Raw genomic sequence first — 16,689 nt, 5'->3', positions numbered from 1 at the left:
TCAACTTCATAAAACCATGCTGAATATTCAGCATTTTGCAAATATTGGTTTTTAGACAACCTGCTCTCTACACCATATATTATGCCATAAAAATCAGTATGTGGCAATATAAACGGATACATATTTTCAGTTTCAAATACACAAACATTCTCATCAAGGTAATACACTCCCAAGATTCAAGAATTAATGCTCTTCGCCACAATTTTCTAACTTTTCAAACGTTTAAATAAGTTTAAGAAACTGATCACACACATTTTTTTGCTGCTGCTAAAAATTGGGATTCTCTAAGAGTGTGCTGAGGTTTCTTAACTTATTTGACCACAGAACCTCTTTCTCACAGTGGAAATGTGTGAGAAACACATCTTGGAAACAATATATTAAATGGTATCTTTTTATGTCTTTAAGAAAAGTTTTCCTACACACACTAATTTTGGACTCTGATCAATAGCTCAAATCTTTAAGCACAGATAGACATTAATATTGTGCTATTCTTTCAGCCTGTGAGGAAAGGAATGCCAGAGTTCAAATTATCAAATCTCGTTAGCCTGGTCTGAGGGCCATGAGGGGAACCTTTCAAGTTCTAAGTGGGTGTTCTCATGTCCTTGAATGGCTCCCGGAAATTCATCCAGGTCTCAGGAAAAACAATACCTTTTACAAAAAGAAAGGCATCTACAGGCATCCACCACTTTTCAGCAGGATGAATAATTGGATTGTCTATGCAGAATACACTAATAAATCATAACGGGAAAATGTTCAAAACACCAAAAAGATAAGAATTTGAGTTTCTGACATAAGCAGCCTTATTAAACGATTACTGGATTTTTCAGACATCCTCTAATGAGGAAGAGAACTGGAAGACACTCAAACTACTCCAGATTCAGGTGACAAGCCAGGATTGCTAGGCAAGTTCCTTGGGAAACTAATCTCCAAAAAGGGCACGAGACATCCATAGATGTTACTTGAACTCCTTTCAGGGAGAGTATTGCATGAAGTCTGAAATAATACTTTGATAAGCTGCTTTGGGGCACAGAATGACTTCCCTCATGGGACATGAATAAGTAGCTAGCTAAATTGCCCTCTAAGGAAGGGGAGAATTGCAAACTGTCCTAAACTAAAGTGGTCATGCAGAATTCTTAAATGCTTTTTGGTAGATAGGAGCAACCACAGAAGTTTGAGTTAGGTGAAGGTTAGCTACACCTTTATAATCATGCTACAGGTTATAATGAAAAGTAGGTCTCTGACCAAATCTGCCACACATACAGATATTCATTTAACAAAACATTCAGTAGCAAGCAGGCACAGTACATAAGCTTTTGTAAGCTTTCTGTACTTTAGGTGCTCCAAGCATGAAAGCTTCATTCTCAACAGATTCCTAATGTTCCAGAGGCCAAAATCTTCCTAAACCTTCCTGGAGATAGGACCATATGAGGATCAAGCCTTGGGTGTCGTCTCTAGATATACACTACAGGCCACCCTCATACACCTGTATCCTGTTTATGCGAGGATGGGCTGTCTCCAAAACACGTTAGTTGATTCACAGATCTTAAAATGTCATATAATTGTAACATCCATCATGCTGCTTTGTAAGCCACCAATCTCACTAATAATAACCCATTTGTGACCTTCACTGTAATAATTGACAATGCTTCAGGTGTTAATTGAGATGGGACCACTGAAGCCCTTTTGGTGGCCATCTCTGTGGAGTGGCTTCCTGAGCTGAACACTAGCTCACCATCCTTGAACACAGCATCCACCATTAGGGCAACCAGCTGCCCCTGTAGGAAAGATTAAAGTGACCAGTATATGCATATTATCACACTGCCTAAAATGTCATATTTTTAAGGACATTAACAGGCATAGAATGAGGCTTGGTTTGTTTTTTAAATTTTTTCTATTTCTATTATTTTTCTATCTAATTATTTTTCTATTTCTATTTGCTGGGTCACAGACAACAGCAAATTCCATACCTTCGGAGTTATACCAGCTCATCTGCAGTAGGAGTAGAAATATCAAAGCTCTCAGTCTACCACCTTGTGCTCCAGAGATGTGGCCTAAGCACGTCTTTGGACGTGAACCAGGGCAACTCAAGGCAGAGCTGGATTTCTGGGAGTTTCTCCCTGTAAGCCCTGGACCTGCTTACCTACAGATCAGACTGCTTCCAGTGCCATTGCCAGTCAGAAGAGCCTGGGGTCTGTTCAGCTGCTAGAATAACACAAGTCTGAGGTCTTGTGTCTTCAGCACAACATTCTCTAAGAGGGAGAAATTTAATCAAGATCCTGTTAGCAGTTTTCTCTCTTGTTGCCTTTCAAGATTATGGCTTTTCTTTTTTCATTTTTTAGTTCCCAAAACCAAGCTTGTTAAATCAAATCTTGACCCAATTCCTGGCAAGTAACAAGGTTGTTGCTGTTTGGCCTTACACCCACTGGTTGTCCCCCAGTACCCTGAGGATGAGGGGACTCTGTAAGGTCCCTGGGAGGGGAAAGGAATGTCAATTAGTGGTCCCCCCAGCTGGGTATAAGCAAACTTTCCTGTCTATGGGCCCCAGAGACCACCTTCTAGTTCCCCCGCCAAAACTTTACATGATTTTAATTCTCCTGATGAGGATGAGAGGACAGCATTAGCCAACAGAGAGGGCAGAGGATGGGATGGGACTCCCCTGATCAGAGACCTCACCTCTAGGTCTTTACCTTGTATTGAGAATAAGTCAGTTCTGTAATAAGAACTCTGTGTCCATGGCAACCCCAAACAGAATCCTGGTGCTCTTGTGATTCTTGTAGAGTGGGGAATAGAACGAGCTTGGCCCCAGACTGCAGAGACTTAAAAACATGCTCTTCTGCCATACATACAGATACTCATTAAAGATGAGGGAGAAGGGCATGGGGTGAGGGAGAATGTACCAAAACCAAAGACCACAGGATAATAACCTCAGAGCAGAGACTATCTCTCCAGTTATTTTTTCTTTTGTACGTAATGGAGAGGATTCTTCCTATTTACTCTGATGAAGAAGTTTACATCAAGTGTTCAGCTTCCTTTGTGGGTTAGAAAGAATAACCAGAGGGCTCAGGTATCCTCTCTGAATAACTATGTTTGTCTAGTGTTGTCTAGACAATATTAAATTTCACTAAAATAGACAAGGTTGATAGGACTTGGGGGGATACTTCATTGACTCAAGCTATCATTTTATAGGATTGTGAGAAAACAAATAGTTGTACATTTAAAATACATTCATATTCTAGCTAGAAGAGAGGATTTTGAATGTTCTTACATCAAAGAAATGGTAAATGTTTAAGGCGATGGATATGCTAATTACCATGATTTGATCATTATACAATGTAAAATGTACTGAAACATCACATTATACTTCATAAATATGTACAATTTATTATGTGTCAATTAAAATTTTGAGTATAAGAAAAAATAAACTTCAATTGTAAGAAAACAACCCAACTTTTTAAAAATGGGCAAAACGTGCACAGATACTTCACTAATAAAGATTTGCAACTGGCAAATAAGCAAATGAAAAAATGGTCATCATCACTAGCTATTAGAGAACTGCAGATTAAAACTACAATAAGAAACCACTAGATACCTATTAGAATATCTAAAATTAGAAAGATGGCGTGTTGACAAAGATAGAGAGAAACTGAAACTCTCATACAATGCCACGAATGTAAAGTGCTAGATCCACTGTGGAAAACAGTTTGACTGTTTCTTAAGAAGTTAATTAGGTCTTCCAGTTCCCACTCCAACACGTAGAGAACTTGGAAGTCATCACTCTCATCTTCACAACAGAAAAAAAGATAATCAAACTGAAAATCAACAACTTTTCTTAGATCTGTCGGAGAATACAGGTCACAGGGCAAACCACTTCCTCAAAAACTAGAGAGATGGGTGACTATAGAAAATCACAGTTTACCTGAGAGCAGAAGCCACAGAGCCAGTAATTGGTAGGAACACTTCAATGGTAATCAATAAATTACTGGTGGCTGAGTGTGGACTCGCTTGAGAGTTAAAAGCTTGTTGGAGTCCCGTCTTGGGAGCCCCTTAGACTTTCATGAATTTTACTTCCAGAAACCCCACCAGGTTCTCATGATGAAGGCTGAAGAAAATTTCCTCAGGCTCTTTACACAAGGAAAAGGGAAAAGCAACCATTTCAAAATATGCCCTAATTGGGGGATAGAGAGAGTGAGTGGGTATAGCAACCATTTTGAAATATGCCCAGAGCATTCTATTCTCTGTGTGAAAGACCTGCTCTAAAGAAAAACTGCTTTATCAGGGCCTTGTCTGACATAGGGGAAAAGCAATAAGACCACTCTAAACCCCTCTAGCTTTCCTGTTCCACATAAAAGGAGAGGAAGAAAAAGAAATCATTACTAATATCATAAAAAAATGTATACCTATGTTTTTGTCTAAGAGCATAGTTTGGGATCTTACATTTAGATACTTCTTCCATTTGAGGTTAATTTTTCTGTATGATGTGAGAAAGAGATCTAACTTCATTCATTTGTATGTGGATATCCAGTTGTTCCAGCACCATTTGCTGAAGAGACTGTTCTTTTCCACTCAATAGTCTTGGTACCCTTGTGGAAAATCAATTGACCTTAAATGTATGGATTTACTTCTGGACTCTCAATTCTATTCCATTGATCTACATGTCTATCCTTATTCTAGTACTATGCAACTTTAACCACTATAGCTTTATAGTAAGTTTTGAAATAATAAAGTGTGGACTCTGCAACTTCATTGTTCTTCTTCAAGATTGTTTTGGTTATTCAGAGTCCCTTGCATTTTCCAACGAATCTTAGATCAGCAAGTCAATTTCTGCAAAAAGAGAGGCTAGGATTTTGATAGGAACTGAGTTGAATATGTATATCAATTTGTGGAGTACTGTCATCTTAATAGTAATGTCTTCCATTCAATAAATACAGAATGTGTATCCATTTATTTAGGTCTTAATCACTTTCAATAATGTTTTGTAGTCTTACATTTCTTTTGTTTTTGTCTTATTTTTTAATGCTATTGTAAATAAAATTACTTTCTGAATTTCATTTTGAGCCTACTCATTGCTAATGTTTCTAAATATAACTGATTTTTTTGCACACTGATCTTATATCTTTTGTGAACTCAGTTGTTGCTCCAGCAGGTTTGTTGTTGTTGTGGGTTCCTTAGATTTTCTATATACAACATTATTTATCTGCAAAAAATAGAGTTTCCCTTTTTCCATTCCAATCTAGATGTTTTTTATTTTTTATTTCTTTTTTGTTGTTGGTTTTTTTTTTTTTTTTTGTCTACTTGTCCTGGCTAGAATCTCCAGTACAAAGTTGAATAGAGAAAGCATGTCTTGAGGAAGACCTCCAGTCTACAGCTCCCAGCGTGAGCGACGCAGAAGATGGGTGATTTCTGCATTTCCATCTGAGGTACGCGGTTCATCTCACTAGGGAGTGCCAGACAGTGGGCACAGGACAGTGGGTGCAGCGCACCGGGCGCCAGCCGAAGCAGGGCGAGGCATTGCCTCACTTGGGAAGCGCAAGGGGTCAGGGAGTTCCCTTTCCTGCTCAAGGAAAGGGGTGACAGACGGCAACTAAAAAATCGGGCCACTCCCACCCGAATACTGTGCTTTCCCGACGGGCTTAGGAAACGGCCTACCAGGAGATTATATCCGGCACCTGGCGCGGAGGGTCCTACGCCCACGGAGTCTTGCTGATTGCTAGCACAGCAGTCTGAGATCAAACTGCAAGGCGGCAGCGAGGCTGGGGGAGGGGCGCCCGCCATTGCCCAGGCTCGCTTAGGTAAACAAAGCAGCCGGGAAGCTTGAACTGGGTGGAGCCCACCACAGCTCAAGGAGGCCTGCCTGCCTCTGTAGGCTCCACCTCTGGGGGCAGGGCACAGACAAACAAAAAGACAGCAGTAACCTCTGCAGACTTAAATGTCCCTGTCTGACAGCTTTGAGGAGAGCAGTGGTTCTCCCAGCACGCAGCTGGAGATGTGAGAACAGGCAGAATGCCTCTTCAAGAGGGTCCCTGACCCCTGACCCCCGAGCAGCCTAACTGGGAGGACCCCCCAGTAGGGGCAGACTGACACCTCACACAGCCTGGTACTCCTCTGAGACAAAACTTCCAGAGGAACAATCAGACAGCAGCATTCGCAGATCATGAAAATCCGTGGTTCTGCAGACACCGCTGCTGATACCCAGGCAAACAGGGTCTGGAGTGGACCTCTAGCAAACTCCAACAGACCTGCAGCTGAGGGTCCTGTCTGTTAGAAGGAAAACGAACAAACAGAAAGGACATCCACACCAAGAACCCATCTGTACAACACCATCATCAAAGACCAAAAGTAGTTAAAACCACAAAGATGGGGAAAAAACAGAGCAGAAAAACTGGAAACTCTAAAAAGCAGAGCGCCTCTCTTCCTCCAAAGGAACGCAGTTCCTCACCAGCAATGGAACAAAGCTGGACGGAGAATGACTTTGATGAGTTGAGAGAAGAAGGCTTCAGACGATCAAACTACTCCGAGCTACAGGAGGAAATTCAAACCAAAGGCAAAGAAGTTGAAAACTTTGAAAAAACTTTAGACAAATGTATAACTAGAATAACCAATACAGAGAAGCGCTTAAAGGAGCTGACGGAGCTGAAAGCCAAGGCTCGAGAACTATGTGAAGAATGCAGAAGCCTCAAGAGCCGATGTGACCAACTGGAAGAAAGGGTATCAGTGATGGAAGATGAAATGAATGAAATGAAGCAAGAAGGGAAGTTTAGAGAAAAAAAGAATAAAAAGAAACGAACACAGCCTCCAAGAAATATGGGACTATGTGAAAAGACCAAATCTGCATCTGATTGGTGTACCTGAAAGTGACGGGGAGAATGGAACCAAGTTGGAAAACACTCTGCAAGATATTATCCAGGAGAACTTCCGCAATCTAGCAAGGCAGGCCAACATTCAGATTCAGGAAATACAGAGAACACCACAAAGATACTCCTCGAGAAGAGCAACTCCAAGACACATAATTGTCAGATTCACCAAAGTTGAAATGAAGGAAAAAATGTTAAGGGCAGCCAGAGAGAAAGATCGGGTTACCCACAAAGGGAAGCCCATCAGACTAACAGCGGATCTCTCGGCAGAAACTCTACAAGCCAGAAGAGAGTGGGGGCCAATATTCAACATTCTTAAAGAAAAGAATTTTCAAGCCAGAATTTCATATCCAGCCAAACTAAGCTTCATAAGTGAAGGAGAAATAAAATACTTTACAGACAAGCAAATGCTGAGAGATTTTGTCACCACCAGGCCTGCCCTAAAAGAGCTCCCGAAGGAAACCCTAAACATGGAAAGGCACAACCGGTACCAGCCGCTGCAAAATCATGCCAAAATGTAAAGACCGTGGAGACTAGGAAGAAACTGCATCAACTAACGAGCAAAATAACCAGCTAACATCATAATGACACAATCAAATTCACACATAAGAATATTAACTTTAAATGTAAATGGACTAAATGCTCCAATTAAAAGACACAGAATGGCAAATTGGATAAAGACTCAAGACCCATCAGTGTGCTGTATTCAGGAAACCCATCTCATGTGCAGAGACACACATAGGCTCAAAACAAAAGGATGGAGGAAGATCTACCAAGCAAATGGAAAACAAAAAAAGGCAGGGGTTGCAATCCTAGTCTCTGATAAAACAGACTTTAAACCAACAAAGATCAAAAGAGACAAAGAAGGCCATTACATAATGGTAAAGGGATCAATTTGACAAGAGCTAACTATCCTAAATATATATGCACCCAATACAGGAGCACCCAGATTCATAAAGCAAGTCCTGAGTGACCTACAAAGAGACTTAGACTCCCACACAATAATAATGGGAGAGTTTAACACCCCACTGTCAACATTAGACAGATCAACGAGACAGAAAGTTAACAAGGATACCCAGGAATTGAACTCAGCTCTGCACCAAGCGGATCTAATAGACATCTACAGAACTCTTCACCCCAAATCAACAGAATATACATTTTTTTCAGCACCACACCACACCTACTCCAAAATTGACCACATAGTTGGAAGTAAAGCTCTCCTCAGCAAATGTAAAAGAACAGAAATTATAACAAACTGTCTCTCAGACCACAGTGCAATCAAACTAGAACTCAGGATTAAGAAACTCACTCAAAACTGCTCAACTACATGGAAACAGAACAACCTGCTCCTGAATGACTACTGGGTACATAACGAAATGAAGGCAGAAATAAAGATGTTCTTTGAAACCAATGAGAACAAAGACACAACATACCAGAATCTCTGGGACACATTCAAAGCAGTGTGTAGAGGGAAATTTATAGCACTAAATGCCCACAAGAGAAAGCAGGAAAGATCCAAAATTGACACCCTAACATCACAATTAAAAGAACTAGAAAAGCAAGAGCAAACACATTCAAAAGCTAGCAGAAGGCAAGAAATAACTAAAATCAGAGCAGAACTGAAGGAAATAGAGACACAAAAAACCCTTCAAAAAATTAATGAATCCAGGAGCTGGTTTTTTGAAAGGATCAAGAAAATTGATAGATCGCTAGCAAGACTAATAAAGAAAAAAAGAGAGAAGAATCAAATAGACGCAATAAAAAATGATAAAGGGGATATCACCACCGATCCCACAGAAATACAAACCACCATCAGAGAATACTACAAACACCTCTATGCAAATAAACTAGAAAATCTAGAAGAAATGGATAAATTCCTGGACACATACACTCTCCCAAGACTAAACCAGGAAGAAGTTGAATCTCTGAATAGACCAATAACAGGATCTGAAATTGTGGCAATAATCAATAGCTTACTAACAAAAAAGAGTCCAGGACCAGATGGATTCACAGCCAAATTCTACCAGAGGTACAAGGAGGAGCTGGTACCATTCCTTCTGAAACTATTCCAATCAATAGAAAAAGAGGGAATCCTCCCTAACTCATTTTATGAGGCCAGCATCATCCTGATACCAAAGCCTGGCAGAGACACAACCAAAAAAGAGAATTTTAGACCAATATCCTTGATGAACATCGATGCAAAAATCCTCAATAAAATACTGGCAAACCGAATCCAGCAGCACATCAAAAAGCTTATCCACCATGATCAAGTGGGCTTCATCCCTGGGATGCAAGGCTGGTTCAACATATGCAAATCAATAAACGTAATCCAGCATATAAACAGAACCAAAGACAAAACCATGTGATTATCTCAATTGATGCAGAAAAGGCCTTTGACAAAATTCAACAACACTTCATGCTAAAAACTCTCAATAAATTAGGTATTGATGGGACGTATCTCAAAATAATAACAGCTATCTATGACAAACCCACAGCCAATATCATACTGAATGGGCAAAAACTGGAAGCATTCCTTTTGAAAACTGGCACAAGATGGGGATGCCCTCTCTCACCACTCCTGTTCAACATAGTGTTGGAAGTTCTGGCCAGGGCAATTAGGCAGGAGAAGGAAATAAAGGGTATTCAATTAGGAAAAGAGGAAATCAAATTGTCCCTGTTTGCAGATGACATGATGTATATCTAGAAAACCCCATTGTCTCAGCCCAAAATCTCCTTAAGCTGATAAGCAACTTCAGCAAAGTCTCAGGATACAAAATCAATGTACAAAAATCACAAGCATTTTTATACACCAATAACAGACAAACAGAGAGCCAAATCATGAGTGAACTCCCATTCACAATTGCTTCAAAGAGAATAAAATACTTAGGAATCCAACTTACAAGGGACGTGAAGGACCTCTTCAAGGAGAACTATAAACCACTGCTCAAGGAAATAAAAGAGGATACAAACAAATGGAAGAACGTTCCATGCTCATGGGTAGGAAGAATCAATATCATGAAAATGGCCATACTGCCCAAGGTAATTTATAGATTCAATGCCATCCCCATCAAGCTACCAATGACTTTCTTCACAGAATTGGAAAAAACTACTTTAAAGTTCATATGGAACAAAAAAAGAGCCTGCATCACCAAGTCAATCCTAAGCCAAAAGAACAAAGCTGGAGGCATCACGCTACCTGACTTCAAACTATACTACAAAGCTACAGTAACCAAAACAGCATGGTACTGGTACCAAAACAGAGATATAGATCAATGGAACAGAACAGAGCCCTCAGAAATAAGGCCGCATATCTACAACTATCTGATCTTTGACAAACCTGAGAAAAACAAGCAATGGGGAAAGGATTCCCTATTTAATAAATGGTGCTGGGAAAACTGGCTAGCCATATGTAGAAAGCTGAAACTGGATCCCTTCCTTACACCTTATACAAAAATTAATTCAAGATGGATTAAAGACTTCAATGTTAGAACTAAAACCATAAAAACCCTAGAAGAAAACCTAGGCATTACCATTCAGGACATAGGCATGGGCAAGGACTTCATGTCTAAAACACCAAAAGCAATGGCAACAAAAGACAAAATTGACAAATGGGATCTAATTAAACTAAAGAGCTTCTGCACAGCAAAAGAAACTACCATCAGAGTGAACAGGCAACCTACAAAATGGGAGAAAATTTTCTCAACCTACTCATCTGACAAAGGGCCAATATCCAGAATCTACAATTAACTCAAACAAATTTACAAGAAAAAAAAAAAACCCATCAAAAAGTGGGCGAAGGATATGAACAGACACTTCTCAAAAGAAGACATTTATGCAGCCAAAAGACACATGAAAAAATGCTCATCATCACTGGCCATCAGAGAAATGCAAATCAAAACCACAATGAGATAATATCTCACACCAGTTAGAATGGCAATCATTAAAAAGTCAGGGAACAACAGGTGCTGGAGAGGATGTGGAGAAATAGGAACACTTTTACACTGTTGGTGGGACTGTAAACTAGTTCATCCCTTGTGGAAGTCAGTGTGGCGATTCCTCAGGGATCTAGAACTAGAAATACCATTTGACCCAGCCATCCCATTAGTGGGTATATACCCAAAGGACTATAAATCATGCTGCTATAAAGACACATGCACACGTATGTTTATTGCGGCACTATTCACAATAGCAAAGACTTGGAACCAACCCAAATGTCCAACAATGATAGACTGGATTAAGAAAATGTGGCACATATACACCATGGAATACTATGCAGCCATAAAAAATGATGAGTTCATGTTTTTTGTAGGGACATGGATGAAATTGGAAATCATCATTCTCAGTAAACTATCACAAGGAGAAAAAACCAAACACCGCATGTTCTCACTCATAGATGGGAACTGAACAATGAGAACACATGGACACAGGAAGGGGAACATCACACTCTTGGGGACTGTTGTGGGGTCGGGGGAGGGGGGAGGGATAGCATTAGGAGATATACCTAATGCTAAATGGCAAGTTAATGGGTGCAGCACACCAGCATGGCACATGTATACATATGTAACTAACCTGCACATTGTGCACATGTACCCTAAAACTTAAAGTATAATAATTAAAAAAAAAAAAACTTAAAAAAAAAAAGAAAAAGCATGTCTTGTTCCTCATCTTAGGAGAAAAGCTTTAAGACTTTCACCACTAAGTTTAATGTTAGCTGTTGGTTTTTCGTAATTTTTACTAGATTATCTAAGGGTTTAGGGTTTTTATGGTTATTATGTACCTAACCTATTTACCACATTTTTGGGTTCTTTTCTTTTTTTTCTTGATCCGGCTAGCTAAGCTATCAATTTTGTTGATCTTTTCAAATAACTTTTGGTTTTGTTTATTTTCTCTATTGTTTTTCTGCTTGCTATTTTATTTATTTTCACTCTAAAATTTATTATATCCTTGCTTTATTTGCTTTGGTTTCAGTTTGCTCTTCTTTTTCTAGTTTCTTTAGGTGGAAAGTTGAATTATTCATTGATATCTTTCTTCCACTCTAATGTAAGAATTTACACCTATAATTTTGCGTTTAAGCATGGAATTAGCTGCATTCCACAAATTTTGAGATGTGGAATCATTGTTTTCATTCATCTCAAAATATGTTCTGATTTCTCTTGGATTTCTCCTATGACCAATTGATTAAGAGTACATTGTTTCATTTCCATATATTTGTGAACTTCCCAAATTTCCTTCTCTTACTATTCTAACTTCATTTTATTGCAGTTGAGAACATGTTTTGTATGATTTAAATCTTTTATTGAGAGTTGTTTTATTGCCCAGCATATGGTCTTTCCTGGAGAATGTTCCATGTGCACTTATAGAGACTGTATACTCTGTTGTTGGATGGAGAATGCTACAGATATCTGTTAAATCTAGTTGGTTTATAGTATTATTCAAGTCTTATATTTTCTTATTGATTTTCTGCCCAATTGTCTAGCTGTTAACGAAAGTGGGGAATTGAAGTCCTCAACTATGATTGCTGAATTGTTTCTCCCTTCAATTCTGTCATTTTTTTCTTCATGGACACTTTGGGGCTCTGTTATGTATTTTTGATGGATTGATTCTCATTATTATAAAATCTCCTTTGTTGTTAATTAAAATTTTTCCCTTTAAGTCTGTTTTTTTTTCTAATTTTGTATCATGATTCCATCTCCTTATTTATTTATTTAGTTTTTTGGTTACTGTTTGCTTGTTATATCTTTTTCTATATTTTTACTTTCAATCTATTTGAGTCTTGGTCTAAAGCATGTCTCTTATAGACAGCGTGTAGTAGGATCATATCCTTGAATTCATTCTGCAAATTTCTTCCTTTTAAATTGAGAGAAATTTCCATTTAATACAATCATTGATAAAGTAAGATTTATGCTAAATAGTTTTAGAGTGTACAATTTTTATTTCTTTGTCATTTCCTTTACTACATTTTTGAGTTGTTTTCTTAGTTGTTGCCCTGGATATTGCAATTAACATGTTGATTTATAACTATGTAGTTCATATTAATACCAACTTAATTACAATAGTATACATAAACTTTTTCCTATGTCAATCCATTCCCTCTCTCTTCCATTGTGCTGTTAATGTCATATAAAACATATCTTCATATGCTTTATGTTCATCAACCCATTTATGAGAACTGCTTTATGCTTATACTGCCTTTTATACTTACTCATATAGTTATCTTTCTCAGCTCTTTATTTCCTCATGTGGATTTGAGTTACTACGTAGTATTCTTTCATTTCAGCCTAAATGACTCCCATTAGTATTTCTCATAGAGATGTCTTCAAGCAACAAATTTTTTTAGTTTTGTTTACCAAGGAATGTCTTAAATGTCTTAAGATGCTTAATGTCTTACATTTCTCCTTCAACATTGAAGGATATTTTTGCTACATGTAGAACTCTTGATTAATAAGTCTCATTAGACCCTTAGTAGCCATCCTGATTATCACACCAACTATCATGGCATCACAGGGGTTGTATACAAGTAACCTTTATTTCACTTCATATTTGCCCCAATATGCAGTGGTAATTATCCTGGCAATTTGGATATGCCAGAGAGAAGCCACAATGTGCTTCCTTTAAGTGAAAAGATGAAAGTCTCTGACATCATAAGAAAAGAAAAATATTATAGGCTGAGGTTGCTAAGATTTACAGTAAGGACAAATCCTCTACCTATAAAATTGTGAAGAAGAACAAAGAAATTTGTGTCAGTTTTGCTGTCAAACCTCAAGCTACAAAAGTTACAGCTACAGTGCATGATAAGTACTTAGTTGAGATGGAAAAGATGTTAAATTTGTAGGTGGAAGACATGAACAGAAATGTCTTCTGACAGCAATTAGGTTTAGTACTCTCAGCATTTGTTTTTTTCTGTTTTCTTTTGTTTACTTTTCTTTTTTTTTTTGAGATAGAGTCTCGCTCTGTCATCCAGGCTGGACTGCAGTGGTGTGATCTTGGCTCACTGCAAGCTCCACCTCCTGGGTTCATGCCATTCTCCTGCCTCAGCCTCCCTAGTAGCTGGGACTACAGGCGCCCGCCACTACGTCTGGCTAATTTTTTTTTATTTTTTTTTAGTAGAGACAGGGTTTCACCATGTTAGCCAGGATGGTCTCAATCTCCTGAACTCATGACCTGCCCGCCTTGGCCTCCCAAAGTGCTGGGATTACAGGCATGAGCCACTGCACCCGGCCTTTGTTTACATTTTTGTTAGCATATTGTGTATCTCAACTTATCTGTACCACAGGTAGCCATGATGTTCAAAAATTGCCTCTGATTGTCTTTAACAAATATCCCCTGAACAAAGGCTGGGGGAGCCTAAGTCAGGCCAAACAAAGATAGTTTTGTGCGTGGGGTCTTCCTGGGACCTCCTAGTCAGGTCACATCATGACGTTTCTCTGGGAATAAGGCTTTGAATGAGTCCCAACCCCCTTTTGTTCCTTTCTATGGTTCCCAGGAGCTTGTTTTTCACCAAGATTGTAGGATGTTGGTTTTCAAGGCTACCATGGAGGTGGGAGGATGTGCTGAGCATAAAGTAACAACACTACAAAGTGCAGTATTCTCACCAAAATTCAGCCTACATTCTTCAATAAATGCTCCCAAGATTGAGGCAACCCTTTGGATATTTTCCAGAGTTCTGAAAAAGTTGCTTCCTTTGTTCCCAGCTGCTTTTATGAATAAGAAATTTTTGAAGGTTCCTAGCTTGCCATTTTTACTGACATCACTTCCAAATACACTTTTATTTTTTTATTTTGTATTCATTTTTTTGAAACAGAGTCTCACTCTGTTGTCCAGGCTGGAGTGCAGTGATGTGATCTTGGCTCACGGCAACCTCCACCTCCCAAGTTCAAGTGATTCTCCTGCCTCAGCCTCCCTAATAGCTGGGATTACAGGTGCATGCCACCATGCCCGGCTAACTTATGTATTTTTAGTAGAGACGGGTTTCGCCATGTTAGCCAGGCTAGTCTCGAAATCCTGACCTCAGGTTATCCTTCCACCTCGGCCTCCCAAAGGGATTACAGGCATGAGCCACTGTGCCCAGCTCCAAATACACTTTTAAATATATTTCTGAACTCACAAAATGTAAAGGAAGTACAAAATGATTACACACACGCACACACAATCCAGAGGTGAAACTAAAGTCATCAGTCAACACAGAAGCCAGAGATGCCATGGAAGTGTGCCAAAACCAAAAACCTAGAGCTTTGTTAGTTAACATCGTGGCTGCCTGAGGTAGTAAATAGGAATTGCAGCAATCAATAGGAAAATCAAAATATTTTCTTTTTTAAAAAGCTGGGAATGAGATGTCAATAGGGGACTGTGAAATGCTCTGACACATTCCTGGGAATCTGTTCAGCAATCCTGGGGATCTAGAATTTTTCTGGTTAACTGACTAATAGGATTTGAACCTGACAAAGTAGGGAACTGAGTCTGAGACCTTCACATAAACCCAGGCACCAAAATGGGTTATAGATTTAGTAGAAAAGACAAAGTTGGAAGGATATGACAAGTGAACCAATAAGCAAATCAGTCTGCAGGCAGTGGATTTTAAAACATTAATAATTTTAAGTCTTCCCTAATGTTTTCTAACCAGCTTTACTCTTACGCTGGAATTTGAATTTACACCATACTCATAGTCCAAGAAACCTCAAACCAATAAATCTAACTAGAATGGTTCCTGATTGGTACTACTTCCAGAACCAAGCACAAACCAGGCAAATCATCTCAATTCCGGTCTCTCAGGATACCCAAAGTTAAAGTTTAGACAAATATGAGCTATTTCTAAAATTTAACAAAGACGTGAAGAGTCAAACTACCTTAAGCAGGAGTTAACAGAAACCACAAAGGGAAGAAAAAGACATAGAAAAATACAAATATTAAAATTATAACAAACTTTATACTCAGGAAGCAGGTTTAAAGTATGTTTAAAGTGAAAAGATAGAGATTAACACTATGGGGAGCATTAAAAGTGGCCATTGGTCCACTCTGGAACTTCAAAGTAGGTTTTCTGAAAAAGATAATGCTTGAGCTTGGGCGTGAAGGACAATAAATAATAAACCAGGAGAAAAAGTGGTGAGGGAGTTTCAGAGAAAAAGATCATAATGAATAAATACATGGAAGCATTGAATAGCACAGGGACTTCAGGGGAAATTATAAACATTTACCTATTACTGCTGTAACAAATGTAGAGCAGGGAGTAACAGGAGATGCCTGCACAGTATATTAAGAAGTACAGACATTATTTCATAGGCAATAGGGAGTCAAAAAGGGATTTTAAGAAGGGAAGTCTCAGGATAATTTTGTTTCAGGTAGGCTGTCTTTCAGTGGTGAGGAGAGAGGGCAACATTGAAGTGTCAGGGATCAGTCAGGAGGCTACTACACAGCTTGGGAGAGAGGGCAACATTGAAGTGTCAGGGATCAGTTAGGAGGCTACTACACAGCTTAGGAGAGAGGGTAACACTGAAGTGTCGGGGATCAGTCAGGAGGCTACTACACAGCTTAGGAGAGAGGGCAACATTGAAGTGTCGGGGATCAGTCAGGAGGCTACTACACAGCTTAGGAGAGAGGGTAACATTGAAGTGTCAGGGATCAGTTAGGAGGCTAACACACAGCTTAGGAGAGAGGGCAACATTGAAGTGTCGGGGATCAGTTAGGAGGCTACTACACAGCTTAGGAGAGAGGGTAACATTGAAGTGTCAGGGATCAGTTCGGAGGCTACTACACAGCTTAGGAGAGAGGGTAACATTGAAGTGTCGGGGATCAGTCAGGAGGCTACTACACAGCTTGGGTGAGAGACGTTGAGGGCCTGGAA

General features: G+C 39.2%; 1 protein-coding gene across 1 annotated transcript in view; it reads right to left on the bottom strand.

Moving 5' to 3' along the window:
- Positions 1 to 6,448, bottom strand: part of LOC100434948 (phosphatidylinositol 3,4,5-trisphosphate 3-phosphatase TPTE2-like) — a 105,188-nt gene extending 98,740 nt beyond the window's left edge. The window contains exons 1-2 of the mRNA XM_063714751.1: positions 2,688 to 6,448; positions 2,141 to 2,249 (exon numbers count right to left, since the gene is read on the bottom strand). The gene's annotated coding sequence lies outside the window, so the exon portion shown is untranslated. The remainder of the gene's footprint in view (positions 1 to 2,140; positions 2,250 to 2,687) is intronic.
- Positions 6,449 to 16,689: the final 10,241 nt, after the last annotated feature.

The sequence above is a fragment of the Pongo abelii genome, chromosome 14, assembly GCF_028885655.2.
Source record: "Pongo abelii isolate AG06213 chromosome 14, NHGRI_mPonAbe1-v2.0_pri, whole genome shotgun sequence".
NCBI lineage: Eukaryota > Metazoa > Chordata > Mammalia > Primates > Hominidae > Pongo > Pongo abelii.
This window is presented reverse-complemented; position numbering and strand designations above follow the sequence as displayed.